The sequence below is a fragment of the Chroicocephalus ridibundus genome, chromosome 1, assembly GCF_963924245.1.
Source record: "Chroicocephalus ridibundus chromosome 1, bChrRid1.1, whole genome shotgun sequence".
In the NCBI taxonomy this organism is placed as follows: domain Eukaryota; kingdom Metazoa; phylum Chordata; class Aves; order Charadriiformes; family Laridae; genus Chroicocephalus; species Chroicocephalus ridibundus.
In genome coordinates this window covers 178495230-178513987 of record NC_086284.1, presented here as the reverse complement: position 1 = coordinate 178513987, position 18758 = coordinate 178495230, and positions in this window count along the sequence as shown.

The window sequence follows — 18758 nt, the reverse complement described above, 5'->3', positions numbered from 1 at the left end:
CATTAAACAGTGCATTAACAGCCCCGGTTCCTTTCCCCTGCGGATTGCACAGCTCTGTGAGCGAGGAGGTGTGCCTCCGTTTTCTTCTGCTTCCTTGGCCATGGGAAAGCCCACAGGCTGTACACAAAACCAGCTCTCCTTTCACTTGTAAAATTGACCCGAAGCATGTTTGTCACCTCGGAACAAAATTGTCGAGGTTTTAGCTGTGCCGTAATTTTATGTAGAAGTTGTTTTCCACGTTGCGGGGGAGCTGAGTAAATCATCAGCTTGTCTGACCTAGTTACTTCTCAAAAGACTTGTTGTACATCAGTGTCCTCAGGCCTTTCACATCCACTAAATACCTTCCATTCACCTGGGATTATCTTATCCTCATTTGATCTCGTAAGCGTGGTCCCACATGTCTGCTCACGGCAGAGTCAATCTGCTTGCTCTGCTGGTAATCCTTGCTATTACTTTATGAAAGTTTATTCTAGATAGATAGTCCAGATTTTACTTTGCAGGGGGTTTAGTCATATTCTGACGTTGTTTTTGTCAGACCTAGTTTTATCCAAATACTGCTACTACAGATAGAGCTCCCTTAATTTTGTTCTTGACAGAGCATAATTTAGCTAATTATCCTATTACAAAAGATAGTTTTAAAGCTAGCATTAGAGCTCTTCATTTACCAGCCTTCGAGGCCAGCCTCCTCACAGCGGGTCCCGTGGTGCCTTGGTTGATTTCTCACTGGCCAACCCCCAGCCTTGCCCCTAGTAAAGGGAATTTTCAAGTGCTCTCTATGCAGTATCAGCTAGTGAAAAAATTAATTCATGCCCAGAGTTACCCAGATTTGCCCTGTCCTAGAAGGGCATATGCTTTTAGCTGATTTCCTTATCTAAATGGTCATGTGTCTCAGTGGTGCTATGCGTTTATTCCAGCATAAGTACAGCAGTGATAAATCAACGAAGTTTGCACAAATTAATAAAAATACAGCAGACAGTTCTGGAGTTTACCAGAGCTGTGATTTTTTTGAATCAGCTTGTTTAAATCCAAAGTACAGATCTCAGAGACATTCAGTATGAGAAAGCTGTGTTTTCCACGCTCGTTGATTTCTTTGTCAGTGGTCTTTCATATAAATTATTTTACTTCTAGGAAATTTTATTTCTAGGAAGAATTAATTTTAAAAATCTTCATTTGCCTAGTCATTATAAGAAATAGCTGTGTGCATGTCCAATAAACAACATGATCTAAGCTAGCGTAATTTATGAAACATATGAATAGTTTTCATCTTTGTTGACCTACATCTTTATATTGGTGATGCTTCTCAACACAAAAATCAATAGTCAGTTCTCTAATCCTATTCAAAATCTACCCAGATCTTCCTTTGTTTAGAGCATTCATTTTTTTTAATACTATACCTCATGATATTTGATTCCTAAGATGTAGGGACTGATACTGAAGAGTTTTCTGCTGCCAGGATTTTAAAACTAAGAAATGAGGAAGATTTAAACTTTTTATTTAAAGAATTTGCTTTGTTCTAAGTCATGGCCAAGGGAGATGTGTGTGCTTCAACGTAGGCGCTCAGAGGTATTAGGTTTTTGCAGCATCCCAGGTGTTTCCCACACTGAGGAATTCTTGGTCCCACCGTAAGCACTGGAGCATCTAATATTATTCACAAAAAGGGTCACAGAGGGAGACTGAGCATCACCTTGGTACGCCATTGCTTAGGTTAGCTCTACCCCATAGCCCAATATGATTTGTAGTGATACGAGGTCAGTAAATCACCCAGATAGATTGATTGTTTCTGAGCAGGGCGGCGTGGTTGTGTGGACGTGCAAGGAGAGCTCCACGCTTTGTCATGATCCAGCCTTCATCCCTAGGGATGGCCATGACCTAGTGCTCGGGGTCTGGGCAGATGGGGGAGGTGGGCACCGCTCACTATTTGGGATGCTGAGCGATCACTTCTTGCTGCTGACACAGTTCCCCATGGGGACATGGAAGCCCTCTCATGCCTGACGTGCCCCGAACGTGCCTCAGCGGGGCTGAGGGTCCGACCGATATCTGTCTTCCAGGGTCCCACTTCCCTGTGGGCTTTGCTTTAAGGGCTTCGAGCTGAGGTGGAGGCATCTGTGGAGCTGCCCACTGTTGCAACTATGGATGCTGGTGGGATTTTAAGGAAACGGAGCAGTGGGTTTTGACTCAGAGGCTCTCAGACCCCTCTCCAGCTCAGCAAAGCTTTCTGGACCCAGTGTGTTCCCGGTCCCCCAGGGAGATGGATCTGGAGGGCTCCCGTTCATTCCCAAGGTCTTGCACGCGACGCTTCAGCCTGACGTGAGGTTTATCTAAACCCCACAACGCTGAAAGAAACACACGGTTTGCATCTAATCCTAAAGACATGTAGCGAGGTAAAGCACAGTGTAGGCTGCCGGTGCTGATGTTATCAGGCGACGGCACTGTAAAAACCCAGCAAAACATTGAAGTTATTATATTCAAGTTCTGAGGTTTTGAACGGAGGTTTCTGAAAAGCCTAGCAAAACATGAGCTCCATTTCAGGTGCCAGCTCAGCAGAATACTAATACCTGGATTAGCAATGATGTCACTTCCCTGGCAGGAGGCATAATTTAGGCTGAAAGTATTGATTTCTTTAATAAAGCTCGATTTATTCACCATACACTGACAAGGCCAGATTATCCCTCGCGTCATGCCATGGAAAACCCTGCAGGCAAGATCTTCGGTAATCTCAGCCACGTACAAGCTCTGTCACTGACTGACAGGGTTTCATTAGCACAGGAGAAAATGTGAGGACCCAGACAGCTTGTTTCAATAATACCGTTACTGAGTTTTGAGGAGGGCAGGGGAATGTGTTTAATATTAGATAGCAGGCGCGGAGGGGGTAGCAAGGTGAAATGGTCTGACTCTGCTGTTTTCCAAAAGCTTCCCAGCTCCATCCGGCTGCTAAGGGAGTTGCTGGGAAGATGTTACCCAGATAGCAGATGGCAGCCTCGCTAAATCCGTAATGTGAAAAAGCAGTGGTTGGGCTGGAAAAAGAGCCCATGTGATTTTTTTTTTTTTTCCTCCATCGGCCCCTTTCCCAGTAATGGCTGGGACCCTAAACCCTTCTCCACCACTCCGGCACCGCTGCGTGTAGCTTCTTGCCCTCATCAGAAGAGGAAGCTCAAAGGCGATCCGTGCCAGGGCGGGATGGTGATCATGCCGTTCCCTGCCTGCCTGCCAAGGAGCACCGCTCCAGGTTCCATTACATCACCTGCGAGCAACCTTCAGCCGAGCCACGGGCAGCCTTGGGCCAGAGCCCCCTGCTAAGCTGTTGTGAGAAAGAAGAGGGTGGACGGTTTCCAAGTTGCATCGTGGTGCCATTGCATGAAGTTTTCTGCATCCTTACATCAAAGGAAAAGCATTTTGGACTCCACAGAAACAGCCGGAGGGTGGTCAGCAGTAAACCCAGCAACGTGCCGATGCCTGCTGGTAACCGTTGCTACAAAACGTGCCTTTGGTGTCCCTCCCCCTGGCAGCACAACACGCTAAGATGCAATGATGCCTCACCTTTTCCAGGCTTGGAACGTCAGATCTAGAGAAAGGGAGTGGAAGTTTTTTGGCAGGAAACCTACCCAGCCTCAAGGGGAACGCGCTATTGAGTGTGGTTGGGCTTTAGCTTCCAGCATGTCTCCTTGCAGCCAGCAGGGTTTTAATTACCCTGACTGTCTGCAGAGAGGCTTGGTGGGACCGCATATTGTTCCTGTTCTCATCTGAATGAAAAATGAGCGTCAGAATCCTACTTTGCAACTGGCTGTAATGCCAATGACAAACACATGTCACTGTGGAGCTTACGAGCGTGCTACGAAGTCTCTTTTTTCCAGCAGTAGAAAAGGAAGGGACAGATGTAACTCATCTGACGTTGCGTCTTCTGGTGAGAGAAAGACAGCACTCTCCATAAACATAATTAGGCTTCATTAACAGCCCATTGAAGGGGAATAGGTGGGACTGGGCACCACCTTAGTTGTGCTTCTAAGACTGGATGCGGCAGCAGCAGCAAGAGCCAGCCATAAGCTACGGCCCACCTCTGTTTCCTTTGCCTGGAAACTAAGCATCAGCAGCAGGCGCTGCCCGAGAAGCAAGGGTGTCCTGGCTGCCGGTGGCTTGCCAGGGGAGATCGGTGGCTGAGAGCTCTTCCCAGCCTGCAGAGCTCCTGGTTTGGTGCGTACCACTTCTCAGTCTGACCCCCTGCAATGAGCCGGCGGCAGCACTGCATTTGTGTGGTGGCTTTCTCCAGTGAATACCGGCCACATTAGCTCCTGCCACCAAAATGAGTTTCCATGAGCTCTGGATGGACCCATTCCTGACTCTGACATGTCCCTGGTGTTGGCAGCAGCTGTGTGATACAACAGTGACACCTCACATCTGCATTTTCCTATGTGCTTTTGGAAGAACTGAAGCTGAACTGCTCACCTCAGTGCCATCTGAGGAGGAAAAAATACCTCATGAATTAAATCAGCTGATGCTGATTATTAATTAATACAGTTATCATCACTGATTGGAGTATTTTAATTACCTCTATCACTAAAGAATTATTTGAACTAGTAGGAATAGGTAATAACTGTACCATGGAAACGCTGATTATGCACAAGGAGAAGATGTCAAGACTGAGTGCTTGGAGGTGTCTCTGTGATTATATTAACATAAAGGCCATCGTAGTGCTCAGTGAGCGCCCGATGTGAGTTGCCAAGCAGAAACTGCTCATCTGGGATGCTGCTTTCCACCACCAGCAGAGACAGGCATCAGCCAGCACTGGCACTGGTGCTGCCCTGGTCCTTTGGCCCCACCGCGCTTTCCTCCTCCCGTCCCCATCCATGCTCCATCCCTCTCGTTGGCCAAACGTTCACCAGGGTGCACAATGGGTCACAGTTAAAACTAACTGTGCAAAAGTAATTTCTAGCGGCAATGCTGGCTTTGGCTGACCGTATGCTACATCATCAGCAACAAATCATTGTAAAGCACTCCGCTCTTCTGTGGTTTCTTTGGACAACAATTTATGACCTCCTTCCACACACAGCGAGTGAAAACAAGCTGCGCTTAAGAAGATCGCGTTGGCTGGCTATTGCACATCGCACAGTCTTGGCAACAATCCCTTTTTCTTGGCACAAACACAGAAGCACTATGAGGCTACGGGGTGTCAGAACCTCTTCTGTGTGTGGTGCCGACGGTCAGCTTTCAGCGCTTGGCTTATTCATTATCTTTAATGCTGCACGCATATTATGATGGCCACGGCCACATAACGCGCACGCTGTAACAGTGCACACACCATCCTGCTAAGATAGAGGAGCGCCTGTAAAATACAGGTCTATTTTGTGGAGAAATATAGGTGTAAAAAAAGCAAGGCAATGGCCGAAAGGCTCCCTACAGATATTTTACCACTCAGAAAGGAAAATCCAGCTTTAACAAAAGTGAAATTCTGTGGTCAGGAAAAAGCACGAACAAGTTACAATATTTTCCTTAATTGGATTACAAATGTCACCTTTGGAATACATTTAAAAATCAATTATTCTTTTCTCTTTGTTGTGCTGTCAGTTTGTTTTTTACGCTTCATTGAGCAAGGCAATGAAACGAAGCTGTTGTGCTCCTTATTGATTCTGCTTTGTGTTCAAAGTCAGTTTATCTTTCTAGATGTTGGGCAACAGTAAACTCTTGTTTTCTTTTCTAGCACAGATGAGATAATAGCTATCTGCCCCAACTTTAAAACTGCCAAATTGCCGTTGTCTGTGAGAGGGTCATTTCTGGTCTTCCTTGGGATGTAGGTTCTTCTATAATTAAAAGACATGTTGCACCGTAAAAAGAGAGAGCATGTATGGAGGTCAGAAAGATAGCCTGCTTATGCCAAAAGTTAAAACAGGAGATGACATATGAGCAGAGGCTGAAGGGGAGGTGGTTGAGATTTATTGTCTAAAAGGTAGGGATTAAACAGGGATTTAAAAAAAAAGGATGTGGAGGTTGATTTGTAGGCGTAAATGGGGAGATGTGACAGGCAGAGGAGAAAGCGTGAAGAGTGAGAAAAGGAAGCAAAGAGAGAAAAAAAGGTAAATGTATAAACATGTAAATGGGGGGGGAAAAAAGAGTGATAGTAAGGGAAACTGGAACAGAGATAAGTAGGGAGATAATATGCAAGGTCCCAGTGGAAAAGGTCTCTGGATGAGGACAAAGAACCAGTATTAAGTGCTGTTTGAGACACGAAGACCAAACAAGGGAGACAGACAGTGATCACTGTGAGAGAGGTTTTAGTAGTAGGTTGGAAAAAAAAAATTAAAATTCAGACGTTTATTAACTCCAAACTGGCTACCAAATGCAGAAATACGTGTGTTTTCTGTATTCCTTGCAAGGTATGGTACTGCTTGTACAGTAAGATTTACCTTTGATTTTTTTTTGTGTTAAGATTTTTTTCCTGTAGCAGTCCAGATGTTCAAAAGCTTCAATAAAAAATACATTAATTAAAATTTTAGGAGTTAATGGTGGCCTTTCCTTACCACCAAAAGGCTTTTTCCCCTAACTCAAAATAATTTGTACTTTTTTTTCAGAGACTGAATTTCAAGACAGAAATTTATATAGCCATATATATCTGTGTGTGTATATATATATATGTATGTGTAAGTGTATGCACTGCCCTACTGATGTATGTGTCATTTTTGATCCTTGGTTATACACTTTGTTATTTACTCTCTATTATTTGTGCTGCACATTTGAGGGCAGTGCAAGTATACTCCACCAGTTCGATACAAACCACCTAAAACTTTCCGCTCTCGATTGAAAACCCGTCAATTAGCATGTCGTACCCTGCAATTGAACGCTATGCTTTGTGTGCGCCGCGTAACAGCCTGGGTGGCGTGGTTTGGAGGGGGAGGAACAGCAGAAACGTCTCTTGTAGTTTCTCTCAGTTGGGGGCTGGTGCACGTTGTGCTGGAGCAGCTCTGGCCACCGGCCGTTGAGCTGGTGGGGCTCTGATGGTGTTACAAAACCCTCCTAAGGGTAGGGTGACAAGGCTGAGGGCCAAATCAAGAACCAGCTAGTGATAGCTGAAAGAGGCCCATGGGTTTCGCTCTTTTTCCTTGTCCATCTTCCCCCACCTGTAAAGCGAGGATAGCAGCAGCCCAAGGTGGGCTAGCTGAGCAGTGGCAATGGGTTTTAACTGCTTAATGCCACATCACGATCACAGGTGGTTGCAACTATCACCTTCTCCCTAATTAAAGGTCAACCTACTCGTCTGAAGATGAAATGCTGGGCATTACTGTTATGGGGCTGGTCATTTAGCTGGTCTCTCCTTCACCATACGTGGTTTCAGCCTTGCTCCTGCAGTGAGCCACAACATCGGTATTTCCAGCGGCAAATTCTCGTCATGGCTGGGACCAAACCCCACAGAAACAGCAATGGGTCAAAAGTGCACCAAGCACTGAAAAATTTCAGCAGGTATTGCAGCATGAAAAAGCCTTCATATTAATTTTGCATTCCAAAATCTACCCTTTGTGTTTGCTTTACAATCAGAAGTAAGCGTTTTGTTTCCAGCATGTGGCTATCTGGTGGGAATTAGGCCTTTAAAAAAGGCTTCTTGGAATTGCATGTGTTCTTCTGAAACCAGATTTTAATGTCCTAAGAATAACTACATAGGCCTGAAATTCACAACTAAAATTTGGTTTGATTTATTTACATGCAATTGTTGTCATGCAACCAGATACTCTTTTCAATTCAGCGTTGTGTTCCCAGCAAAAAGGTTGAAAGAAGACAAAAGTAATTAAGTCTCCTAAAAAGCCATTATTTTATGCAAAACAGAAGAGGATTATTATTTTTTTTTTAATTGCAAAAGACATAAGGTAAAATGAAACTGCTTTGCAGGTTAGTACAATTTTTACTATTTGTTGGTACTTCCTATGGTCTCTCAAAATTAGGGAAGGGAATGGGGCGATTCCATTGCCTGCGGCACATTGGGAGTCTGGTGCCAAAACCAATAGGGAAATCAACGGAGAGATGGAAATTTAACCATTGAGTGACGTGGTTGCTGATAATTATACATTCAGGATAATGAACACTGGTAGTTTCCATCAGCCTGTGGCTGTTTTGCATTCAGGCAGGGCTTGTGAATTCAGGGCGCGCAGCAGAAGGCCTCTCACGCACAAATTGCCTCCTCTCTCACTGCGCTCGGGTTGCTCTTTCTCATTTAGTATTTCAGGAAAATGTTCAGGAAAATGTTCTCAAAGTGGTGGTGTGCTTCAGGAGGACAGCTCTCGTTCGCAGAGATGACAAGCAGGCTGGTTCGACACCAAATCAGTTTTCAGTCATGCAGGTCAGACACTAAATCCCATTAACTGTAGGGCACCTGGACACCTCGGAGGCTTGGAAGTGTCAGAGATTTCTACCAGTTTCTTTCCTTGCTTCCAGCCCAACAGTTCACATCTGGGCAAGAAGCGCAAAGCTGGTGGGGCGTTCGGCCAGGCATTTTCTAGCCCGTTCGCCCACGGTTTGTTCCCTGTGCTCGTAGCTCAGGAGCGGGATTGCATGTGCTCAAGCAAACTCTGTGCCGGCTCAGTGAGGCTTTCGCCGCAACCCTCCACAACGTGTGGACACCCTGCGCTTGTGTGTGGGTGTCGGGAGGGGGGCTCAGCGCACCATTAGGGTCTCGTTGTTTGAAATGAGCTTTTGTAACTGGGGAAATGGTGGGTTGCCCGGTCCAGCGAGCGGAGACCTTTGACAGCTTGGCTGCCATCAGGGCACCGTGCTTGTTGCTCTGGACTTGTACAACCAAACACAGTCCTTCTCGAATGAGGAAAGTCAGTGGTTCCTGGAGCTGTTTGTTTTAGCTACTGTAACTCCATATGATTTTCAGATCTGTGGAGATGTAATCATTTCCTGGTGTTTTCTACACCAATCGCCTCAGTAACGCGTATGGAAGTCGTTTCTTCTTCTGTAGCTTGGTTATACAAACTTCCTCACGTTCATTTTGCTTTCGTTGCATCTCCGATTCTCCTGCTCTCGCTGTGTGGAAAATGCAGGACATACCATGTTGCTTAATTCTTTATTTTCCCCTCTGCCTAGCAGTCTTTTCGCTACCTCCACCCCAAAGCCTTCGTCTGGCTTATTTCACTCTTCCTTGCCTGAGAGCAGCCCGCACGTCGGTACAGAATGCACACACACATGTGCAGACACACACAAACATATACATACCTATATACAAACATATTATTTTCACGTGGGCTGGGAGGACAATGTGGTTTACATCATTTCACATCTATTGCTCTGAGCCTTTCAAATAACTCGCGTCAAGTTTCGGTGTTATTTTAGTTTGTCTTAGGAGCACGTCTGCAGTTGAATTTATGTAGTATTTTATAGTTTGACTCTTTTCTCCCTCATTCAACTATACTACAGGGAAGAAACGTTGGAAAAATAAATAAATATGAAAGAAAATTATTGTGCAATATACCACTCTAATGTTAGAATTTCCCTGTGTTATAAATAATTTCATGTATAGATGAGGAACAGACTTTTGATTTACTACTGTCTGTCTGAATTAGTCATATATGGTAAATTTCTGTAAAGGGGTCATATTTGACCGAAGGTGTCTGTTATTGTTGGCATTAAGTGATATGCTTTCCAGAACTGCTAGACTACTCGTGGCACCGGACCAATTTGTTATTTTGGGAGTAGATAAAGTCTTTGTTTAGCCTTCTGGCACTCAGTGTAGCTCTTAAAAATGGTTTTCTTTGTTTTGCTTTAGGTTTTCTGTTGCTCTTAAATCTGCGCCATTCTATGGGGTTTTGTCGCAGGAGACACGGGGCCTGAGTATTAGGTGTACTCTTTCTTGGATGTCTTCCCAGAAGGCTTCATTTCAGGTGGGTGGGAGGGGGACATGTGCAGATAATGTACAATATTGTACTTGTACATTGCAGCGTCAGCACTCCTGCGTTTGTCTAAGACCAGCAGCTGTCACCGTTGCTGACGTTCACTAGATGTCAGATACGATTTTTATATTCTGCCATAGCACCTGGAGAAATTGAATCATACTTTTTTCCACCGGTAAGTGTTACCTCATTGTGTACAACTTGGAGTCAAATCCAGTAGAGGATGTGGACAGTTAAAGGAGCAGCGTGTTTATACCTGCTGCAAAGCTTCCTCAGTTCCTGGTTTTAAGGTTGCTGGACCTGCATGTTTACACAGACCCAGCTCTGCCCCAGCTCTGTCACGGATGTCACCTCGGGGCGTGGAGGATGCCCAAGGCCAGCCAGTATCCCAAGGAAAATGTTCCTGCCCCACAGCCATTGTCATGCTTAGTACACAGGCAGGATTGTTCTCCCAGAAATGCCATTGCCAGCTTCCCTGAAGGCAACTTGTGGTGCTATTGTGTGCGATAACCTTGCAATTAGAGCAGTCAATGAGAATCTGGGAAACCCGGATTTAGGTTTGTTTCCAGGCGGAGAGGATGCCAGGGGTCCCGGAGGGCCGTCTGCCTCGCCGGGCTCCACGCTGCCCTGCGAGAGTGGGGCTGGCAGCTGTGGGTGCAGCGGAGGGGGAGAGCCTGAGCTGAGGGGTGAGGGGCTGTGCACCCTGCTCTTCCTTATGCCCAGGGCTGCTTCAGTTCATCACTCAGGGACTGCTCCCTGTAAGAGCACCCCAGCCCTTACCTAGGCTACAGGGAGCCCAGGGTTTCCCCATCGGAGATGTCTGGCCCTGGGGCAGTGCAAACACACAGCTCCTCCCTGCTCCTCCATCCGCCCTCTTCCATGAACTTGCCCTGCAGGACCAGGAGTGCCCCAGCCCGGGACAGCCCATTTCCTTGGGTACCAACCACAGAAGTGGGACTTTGTGCCCTAAGTGTCCCGAGCAAGGGCTCTGACCAGTTACTGTCTCAGCTGTTACCCGTCCATCTCTTCCAGCTGTGGTTTGAACGAAAAGCAGGCACCCGGCTCCATCCTCAAAAGCCATGTGTTGGGGGCAAGGAAGGGAGGTCCCTGAGGCCAGCCCAGAGCCAGGGCCCCGAGGAGGTAGGCTAAAGGCTGCCTTTTGCCTCCTGGTTTCTACCTCTCTGTAGAAACCCACCAAGTGTGTGAGCTGAGCAGAGCTCTGCCTGCTCTGTGTTTACTGAGGCACCCGAGTGCATCATATGCGTAGCTGCTGAGCCACAGGGGTCTGAGCATCCTTGCTGGTCCCAGGTCTGTGGGCTTGATCCCAGCTGAGGCTTTCACCCTGTTAGACAGCTGGGACAGACTCCTGTGCAGCTCTGGTAAGGTCGGTGGGATCCACTGATTTACAGTCTGGAGCATTTTGCCGGATTCAGGCTCTGTACTTAGAGTATTTTGATTGAAGATGTTCCCAAGAATGTGTTTTTGTTTTTTTTTTTTTTTGTCAGGGCTGAAGTAAGCTCCCTGGTAAAATGCACACTCAAAGACATACCTTAAGTCCCATCAGCTTGAATGAACCTTAGGTAGGTTCCCCTCTGTAGCTTTGCAGAACAGGGCTGAGACCTCAGGACCTGATTTCGCTGCCCTTGCTCAGGCAGGGCAGTCGGTGGGATGAACAGGCTGGTATTGCCACACCATGGCTCAGGTCTGGGAGCCGAGGGAGGATTTCAGGTGTTGATTCTCCATGGAAGACATCACCCCCTGTACAGCAGAGAAATGGCACTGTGCTGCCTTTCTGTACTCCCCTGTCACGGCACATTTTCTAGACGGTTCAGCAGAGACGGTGGACTTGGAACATTCATACACTTGAGGCTCATAAAATATCTTGCACTCCTCAGCCTTTTGAACTGAAGCACTTCCATATTTTCTCAAAGTACTTTTTAAAACAGCAATCAATGAAAATGTCTCCAGGAATCCAGTTTTCCAGGAGACGGCTCCTCATTCATCTTGAGTACCAAGTTACGCTGCAAAAGGCCCAACTCAGCAAACACAAACCCACAAATTTACCTTAAGTCCCAAGGGAGCCTCGCTGAGTACAGTTCTGGCTTGCGTTAGCATGTGTTTGAAGAGTCTGAACACAGAGACCCGATGCTGGAAATATTTATGACTGTTTGATGGCATTCATTTGGAAACGTCCCTCCAGCAGCACGTGGATCCCGCTCCAGCCCTCAGGCGAGCAGCAAGTGGGTGTCGCTGGTGCCCTGTGCTGCCGGTGCTCTGGCAACAAAAGTTTAAATGATTTTTAGAGGGATGAGAAAGAGAGAGAGCTCCGAATTTCTGCTGTGAATTAAATTATGTTTCAGCAAAAAAGTAAATGTTTATCGAACATGCGTCCAGTTTGTAGAATTTGGATGGCTAAATACCAGTTTGCGGTGTTGCTTAAAATGTGGGGCTCTACTGTGTAATCCTGCATCAGTGGTTTCTCGAGGCTTGGGCGTCTGGGGCTCCTGACAACTCAGCTGAAGGAGCTGGTGTGGGTAGTGCTGTGGCACTGGTACCAGCAGTACCCCCGCGTCCCTGTTCACCTGAGGCACGGGCCCCTCACAGCCCACCAGACCTTTTGGGGAGCCCGAGAGGGAGGGCATACCCCACCACCGTTGCACGTAACTCCTTGATCGTGGAGCCAAGGCTTTGAAATCTCAGAGATGCTGTTTGGTTTGTTTATAATTCCAGTGAAGGGACAGGACAGGGAGTGTTGGGTGGGAAGAAGGGAGGTCATGCAAGGAGTGCAGCAGTTGGCTCATGGGGGCGGGATGGTGAGCAGCATGTCGACGAGGGCTTGAAAGGTACATGCATATGCTGTTCCTGGCCAGATCCTGAAGTCCTCGCGCTACTGTTTGCTCAACAGGCTGTTAACATCAGAGAGCTTGTCTGTGCAAGGTGAGGTATATACAGAATGAGAGCATAGGTATTTGACATCTCATGGTGAGGGAGGGAGCTGTAAAGCTTTACAAAGCAATCTGTTTTAAAAAACAATTTGAAGGGCAAAAGGGGGTGAGAAGTCAGACAGGGAGGCAGGTCTCTTGCTCTATATCTAGAATGGGTTTTGACACAAAAGAGCATTGCGGGTACAAGAAGGCTCAGCTTCTTTTCGGTTCAGTGTTTTGGCCAACTCATCACTTTGCTTGTTTTTGGCTGAGTGGCTGTAGTGGCTTGTTTCCATGGGCATTGTTGGCTCATCAGTTTTATTCAATTCTTCAGCGTTTTCAAAGAGTCCAATTAAGGCCAGTTCCTTGAACTTCATCATTAAGGACAGTGCTCGGTCTGTGCCCTCCAGCGGCATGCCAAATCGGGTGCAGCCATCCCACGTTTGGGGACTTGTGCGTAGCTTCCATTTGTGGAATTGGGATTTTTCCTGCCTGGAGAAAAGTTTTCTATCATCTGACTTGAATTTCCCCAGGCCTAGAGAGATACCCAAGAGGAAACTGGAACCCGTGTTTCTTTTATCTTAAATAGATCTTTATAAAATTCTGCCATAAAGGGGGCTTTGAATTACTGGGAGCAGGGGCAAATGGCATCCCATCGGGAGCACTCTGTAGTGCATGGGATCATGCAGTAATAGGATTTGGGTCTTAATTTGAGGCTTAGCTAAAAGAAAGGTGTCAAAATATTGATCTTCCCAAATTGTAGGCAGCATGTGTTAGAGCTGGCTGCTGAGATTTTATTTCAGTCTGCATCAGGATTGCTGATACGAGTCACTAATATAAATATTACTAAAAGGTTCATTTTTCTCCTTTAGTGTGGCTGCTAGTGCTCTGGAGTTTTCAGTTTCATAATTTTCTTCCTGAATATTACTTACAAAAATACACATTAAATGAGTTGCGTTTTTGGCTCTATCTATCTATCTATCTATCTATCTATCTATCTATCTATCTATCTATCTATCTATCTATCTATAATGGTGTGGTCAGTGACGTTTATTGAACAAAGCTACAGCCTGGGTCAAAGTCGTGCCAAATTGCAAGTGTGCATTCTTTATACATTTTAACAGGAAAGTAATGTTGAAGGAATACAGCTCCAGTACCCGACAATGGGTGCATTCTCCTACTTGAAGGTTTCCTGGCATCTTCTTTTTGTGGGGAAATGAAGCATATTACATTTTTCAGATTGGATGAGAAGCGTATGGACATTTTCATCTTTGGTCTGGCTATAAACATTACTCCTCAGGAAGTTAGGATCAAAGAGCAGAAATGATGCTTCATCTTTGCTTCATTTCTTAATGAATTAAGCAAATTATTTTCCCTTGTCCTGGGCCCTGGCAGACCTGAAATGTAGGAATGATGAATGTGGTAACAGCTGTTTGTTTCAGTCTCCCTTTTTTTCCTTTTTCCAGCTCACCTATTTATTTCAAATATATCTATCCATTTCTCTAAGTACTTCTAACTTGGTTTAATTGCAAATACTGAAAAATTGTCTGTTTCCAGATAGTAGCATAGCGAGGAATGGAAATTCAGATTGGCCCAAGTTATGCTATGCAAGCAATAACTATACTTCTGCTACAGCAAATCACTTCCTTTGCAACGTTTTAAACAAATAAACAACCAAAGTGATAAAAACCATCCTTTTATATATACTTTTTTTTTTTGAGGAAGGCTATTAAGAAAAGACTTGATACATTTATTTTCAATTCAATGCTCCTCTGGGTTTGGTTCTGAGTTACGGAGAAGCTGTATCCTACTTGTGTCTCTGATGCCCATTTCGGCAAGTCATCTCAGCCTAAGGCACGGGGGGGTTATCTCACGCTTGTACGTTGATATATGCCCAGGACCACACGCGCCTTCCCCACATGCTGTGTACAAACACCCCGTGGTGGATAAACGCCGGTCCAAGTGCTCCCACCAGATGCAATCATTGACAGAATGGGTTTTGGATGAGGCAATGTACTTGGGCTTCCCTTTGCATCCGTGAAACAAGCTTTTGGCTTTGGAAACTTGAATAAGAAGCTCATTTTCCAGTAGATTTCCGTGTTGAATAAATGAATGCGGGAGGGAAGGGGAAGTAAGCACAACAGCAGATGTAGGTAAGGGGTTTATAGCCCAGAAGGAGCAATGAAATTTTTAGGATGTGGACATTTTTCCCCACTGCAGTGTTATGACCCTCATATATTGCGAAAGAGAAGATGATTACACTGTAATGGTGTTACTATAATGTTATAAAACGGATGGGATGGTATCTCTCAAGGAGACTATCAGATGGTTCGGTAGCATGGATAACCAACCGCGGATTTCTCTGCATGACAAGACCGAGTCGTAATAACAGCTTGGGAATAGTGATGCTATATTTTTCCATTTAAAAAAGTTTTATTTCTGGAACCTTTACAGATTTTTAAAGTAACTTAGACTTTTCTTACCACTGAAGCCCACGTCTTTATTACAAAGCTAAACTGTTCTCTCCAAAACCACATAATGCATGTTGTAACAGTACTCTCCCACAGACGATGAACGCTTAGAACATATTTTTCCATGTGAATCATCCATTCACTTGAAAATAAATTCTCTTGTTAAACAAAATACAACCATGTGACAAATTTTCTAGGTTTGTATTCCATCTCTCCTTTTCATTAGACTAGTAAAACTTTATTGCTGTTTCAAATAATTTTCTGATGATTGCATCATTTTTTCCCCCTATCCCCTCCCCCCATTTGCTTTTTAACATAATATAAAGCAGTTTTTCCGTCCTCATTTTGTTGCAAGCACACCAAGTAAAATAAATGACCAAGAGCTGATCCCGCAGTGGGATGAATGCAAATGGGTCTGTAGCGCTCCTTGAGAGCAGTGGTCGCTCAGCTGCACACAAAGCTGCCTGCCTGCATTTCTCTGCCGGGTAAAGCCCTTACAGAGAAACGAAGACATCATCACAATCTCTGACACCAACCACTGGAGGAAACAGCCTCTCCTCAATTTTTTATACTTTCCTTCAAAACTAGAAGGTTACAAGGGAGCATGAAAAGCGTATGTTGTTACTGTAAGGCTGGCATTCTGGGTGAGCATCCATCACCAGATGCTAAGTCTTGCCACTGGTGACACGGCTTTTCATGGGTATTTTCTGCCCATTTCACAGCCCCAGATAAAAGGTAAACAAGATCCCAGGCTCCAGGAGTGATTAGTTTTGATAATTGTTCTGCTGCTTGCTTTGTGCAATTTACTTTTATAAATACACACCAGGGGAATCATTTTTCTAGTGCACCATGGCACAGTAATTTCCTATGTAATTTCATCCAATTGCTGCAGGAACTCATTTGAGCAATTGTTAATTAATCATTAACAATCATTAACTTCGGGTAGGGGTGATTGCTAATCGAGATTTCCATGCTGCATTTTTAATCTCTGAAGGTACATCATTAATCAAATTAGTAACATTTTTTTGTTATTTGAGGAAAAGAAACAGTATGCATCACATCCATTCAAAGGAACTGCTAGTAACATCTTTGCCTTTAAAATCATTACATGCCTTCACTCTGGCTGTTGCAGAAGTCAGAGGCTTTTTTGCTGCATAAATTACTTGAAAATATTTTGCAGTTTAAATTAACAATGCTTTCCCATTGTTCATGCTACTGAAAATTATGCTGTTAGGAACAGTCATGATAGTAGTGACACCACTCCATTTCCCTTATGGTTAATCTTCTTTGCCTCATACCTCATGACTGAAAAAAAACCCCAAGCTATTTGTAATACTTTTAATGCCACCTTTTTCTCAATGACATCGCTAATAATAATCTATTTTTGTATTAGTGTACCCTTATGGCCCATCAGTACCACGCTTGTAAATGAAGTTGCTGTGTTAAGACTTTGTGCAGCTCCCCAAGAGAGGAACGTTTAACTTTAATTTTCTCTCACACTGCAGTGACTTTGCCGTGTCCCCTTGGAAAGCAGAGTGTGGCACAGCCCATGGATGACACGCAGATGGAAACTTCCCCTCAGGAAGAAAGGCCAGCCAGGTGTCTCTTCTCTCCTTCCTCCACGCCTTTACCTGCCATCCTTGACAGCAACGTGGTGGGAAGGAAGGGGCAACGGTGGAGCGGAGCTGCTGCCAGACTCCATCACATCTCCAGCGAGGACCTTCAGCCTCTGTGGCTTGGCCAGGCTGCACCAGCCAGCCCCCGTACTTCCAGTCCCACAGGGGATTTTTGTGTGACCATATAGGAGAAACTGGACGTGGGAAGTCAAAGATTTCCCCTTTCTGAGGTGCGATGGAGAAGTAGCCTAGAAACTGCCATGTTTACAGCGGGATGTTTGCAAGCACTGGGAGGACAAGGCCACAGACTCCTCAAAATCCCATCTCCCAGTTCAGCTCCAGCTCCAGCCTCAGGCAAGAAACTCCCACGTGTGTGCCTGCACTCTGGCCAGAAAGGAGGGAAAGGAGGGAGGAATAATTAACCCGCAGCTCTGTGAAGTGCCTGAACAAGAAAAGAGCAGCGTATTGGAACAGCACCTCCATCCACCTCTGCGATGGCCCAGCCGGCTGCCGTACCCTGCCACGCTGGGGCTGCGCTTATCAGGGTGGGACCCACCAGCCTTGTGAGGGAGAGATTAGCCGCTCTTATCACTGCATTTTACCGAGATAAACTGCTCACACACTCACCTCACGGGGAGCTGTAAAGATTACCGTTGGCAAAGTCCCTGGATGGTGAAAATGCTATTGAATGGCACTAACGTTTTATCGCTGCTGCTTGCCACACAAATACTTGCTATTACATTTATTATTAAAACATGTTTCCCATAGCGCTGAAGATTTTAAGGCCATGAATAGTATCAGGCTGAAATCAGGGTGATCTTATTTCAAGGAATTCCAGAGGAATGAACAATAATTGGCCACTAATTGCAAAGAAGCTTTGATAGAAACTCTGAGCAGACTCCCAACAGCGCATATTTTCCAGAGCCCGCCTGGTAATTTTCAATAAAACCTAAGAACAATATGACCATTAACTGTTATGTTAAATGTCATCCAGATTTGTTCATATCATTCTTCATGGCACTGCATCTTTTCTATGCGCGTTTTCATAATTTATGGTGTGTGGCCACATTTGGGCTCGCTCTTTTATACACCCGTGGAAAGGCATTAGATGAAGGTCAAATGAAACCCACAAAGGATGGGTGATTACCTTTCCCATTTGACTCTTCTTTAAAAAGTACAAAAGTTACCTTGTGGCTTGTGGCTTCATGTGCAGACAGATCGTATCCGCACAAACCCCTTCCCACGTAAAGGTTTAAATACGTGCAGTAGATACTTTCTTGAAGCGGACAAGGTCATGAGCAGTGATAGCATTTGCATGGTGAACCACACGGTGATGGCTTGTGGCAATGCCTGCAGCGCTGTGCACGTGCGCCGCTTCCTCAGTGAGTCTTGATGGAGAAGGAGAAAGCGATGTCTGACCCTAAATGTGCAGCTTGGAGTTGGGCAGGGCACCTGCCCACGTCCCGGCAAGGTCCTTTGCGCCATTAGGAGGTTGTCAGTGGAGGCCTGATTCAAGACCCACTGTGGTCTGTGGAGATTTCCACTGACCTCCCAAGATTTTTGAATGAGACTCTCTTTGTGCTAGAGCATGCTAAAAGACATAGTATGCTTGCTTAAAAAAAAATTACCATTTCATGCTTGGCTAGTGCTGCTCATGCTGTTTGATGGTTCTAAATGTTCAGAAAGTTACCAGCTATTTATGAGGCTATTGAAGGCTTCCCGATTGTAACAATACTGTTTCATTACTGTGAGCACTTATACAAGGTGCAGGTTGGTTTTGCCTAAATTTGTTGCCATTTAAAGTTCCAATAGCAGTAATCGGTACCAGATGACTTAAGTTACCAGCCAAACAAGAAGACTGACGGATGGTCGAAACAA